Source organism: Trachypithecus francoisi, unplaced genomic scaffold, assembly GCF_009764315.1.
Source record: "Trachypithecus francoisi isolate TF-2019V2 unplaced genomic scaffold, Tfra_2.0 Lachesis_group2, whole genome shotgun sequence".
NCBI classification, from domain to species: Eukaryota; Metazoa; Chordata; class Mammalia; order Primates; family Cercopithecidae; genus Trachypithecus; species Trachypithecus francoisi.
Window position 1 is genome coordinate 158,425,338 of NW_022681465.1, and position 2,492 is coordinate 158,427,829.

A 2,492-nucleotide genomic window follows, 5' to 3' on the forward strand; every position below is an offset into this window, starting at 1 on the left:
TGGAGGTCAGGGACCCACTTGAGGAGGCAGTCTGTTCGTTCTCAGAGCTCAAATACTGTGCTGGGAGAACCACTGCTCTCTTCAGAGCTGTCAGACAGGGATGTTTAAGTCTGCAGAAGTTTCTGCTGCCTTTTGTTCAGCTATGCCCTGCCCCCAGATATAGAGACCTCCTTACTTCCTTTTTTGCTGAGGGAGGCTGATATGGGGACACATGGATAGTCATCTGATCTCCCCAGACCAGAGCCAGAGTGGTGGTGGCATGATTCAGAGAAGTGAAGTTTGGAGTAGTATCCTGGCTGAGAGGATGCTGATTACTTGGTTCCCTACCTTTTATTTGAATCTGAAGGAAGACAGAGAAGAAGGGGCACAGAAGGGAGAATTTGCTATTCTGGTGTAGCTGTTGGAGAGAAGTGGGTGATTGTTCTGTAGCCTGGTTTACCATCTGTCTGACTCTAGGAAACTTGGGGTCCTAGCTCTGAATTCCACTGTGAAATCTGGGTCCCTGGGGAATCAACAGAGAGCCTCATCCTTAATCAGAGCTAACAATACCGGTTCTCTCTTTCTGCTGTCTTGAAGACCAGAAACCTCTCATATTAATTGCCTGGGTCATATCTAGCTGTGTGCCTACCTGGGCCTTCTGAGACCATCTACTCCCATTAGGCCCCCGTCTTCTGGTTCCCTGGTCCAGGGCTCAGAGTCCAATGCCAACACCATAGGAAAGCCTTGAACACTCTGAAGACTCTGCCAGTGGGAGGGTTCTTGGAGAACCCACGATGGTAGGTGGTGGGGATGAGAAAGTTCAGAGCTGCTATTTGAATTGTGTCATTGTTTTATTAAAGTTTAAAATTTAATAAAACAAAATTTATGAGAGTTGTTCCAGCTCCACGTACATCATTCAACTTCTCGCTGACACAGCATGTTAGCAAGTACACAGCCCAGCCTCCCGTCTCTGGATGTCAAAAATGATAAGGCTTGATCTTTTGTATTTCCTAAGTGTGATGATTGAGTTTTCATACTCATGTGAGGTGTGCCTCCTTTAAGCCTCATTATGACGTGAGCATATTACCCATCTGACGTTAAAAAAAAAAGAAAGCTTGTGGTTGTTTGAGGATTTATAGGGTTGTGAGTGTGCTGGTGTCATGGTCCATATTTGCCAGGGCTGGGAGTGGGACAGAGCCTGGGTGGGACGGAGCCTCACGTCCTTGGTGCTGCTGTTGGAGGCCCCAGAGTCTCAGTCCACCAAACATTTCTGCCTCCATTATAGCAGCATGTCCTTGAACCAGTTGTGGAGGATAACCTGACAGTGCTTACCTACCCACGGGGGAAGGAGTGGAGCAGAGCCAAGAAGGAACCGATTGCACAGCCACACAGCCAGATCCTGGCTCTGCTGGTTACTTGCTGTAAAATGGCAATAACAAGAGACCTTCTTCCCTCATTGGGTTATAGCCAGATAGTGCCTGTGAGGTACTATCAGTGAGCACTAAATGTGTGGTCACTTTTCATTGTATGCTAGATGCTTGCTGGGCATTAGGTCACTGCTTCACAGAGCATGCAGTCAAAATAAGATTGGAAAGTTCACAGACATCTGAAATACTTTGAGGTGTGCGAAGTCCTGAGAGGAGCCAATAGAGTACGTGTGCCTGTGTGTGCACATGTAATCTGGGGTGACTTCTAGAAGGAGGAGATTTTTGATGTGGCCTTTAGAGAGGTGGGAAAGATTTCAATTAAAAGATCTAGAGAAATTTGACAAACACTACTTCAGCCAGGTGACCAATATAGACATCAACAATGATAAATCATGTTGATAGTATGTACTCTAGGTATGATATGATGAAAATGGCACTTCACCTCTGTGGTTTTCCACCCATAAACCCAGTTTAATAATGATGAAAACATCAGACAAATTCTGATAGAGGATATCATTCTATAAAACATCCGACCAGTACCCTTCAATACGGTTGAGGTCATCAAAACCCTGCAACGTATGAGAAAAAATCTCACAGCCAAGAGAAGCCTAAGCAGATGTGACAACTAAGGGTAACTGGGGTCCTGGAGAAGATCCTGGAACAAGAAAAGGACATCAGGCAAAAACTACTAAAATCTGAATAAAGTATGGACTTCAGTTAAAAAACAACAGGAAGTAAGCTCATTTTCTCTGAAAAGGGAAGATTCAGAAGAGTTTAGCCTATGATAGTTCTAAGGGGGTCTTAACAGTGATTAACTCATTTATGCCTGAGGTGGTAATTTTTTTGAATTTGAAAAATCAGACCTTGGTGATGACCTTGAGCAGTTGGATATAAATAACTCCCACATGCTTAGCGTTCCAAGAATGGAATGCTAGGCATAAGTGGAGGCATCAGCCAAAGGCTAGAACTGCAGCCATCACTGATGAATGTTGTTAATAATAACAGCAGTAACTAACAAGACCAAGTGAGGCTGACTACACAGGTGTCTACTGGCCGGGGTTTGGCCTCCTTCCTGACATGCCTCTT

The 2,492-nt window shown here is 44.9% G+C and overlaps 1 non-coding gene across 1 annotated transcript; it reads left to right on the forward strand.

Moving 5' to 3' along the window:
* Positions 1 to 975: 975 nt before the first annotated feature.
* LOC117066290 lies at positions 976 to 1,076 on the forward strand. The gene has a single exon (XR_004430267.1). It is a non-coding gene; the product is annotated as a small nucleolar RNA U13 (small nucleolar RNA).
* The last annotated feature ends 1,416 nt before the right edge of the window (positions 1,077 to 2,492 follow it).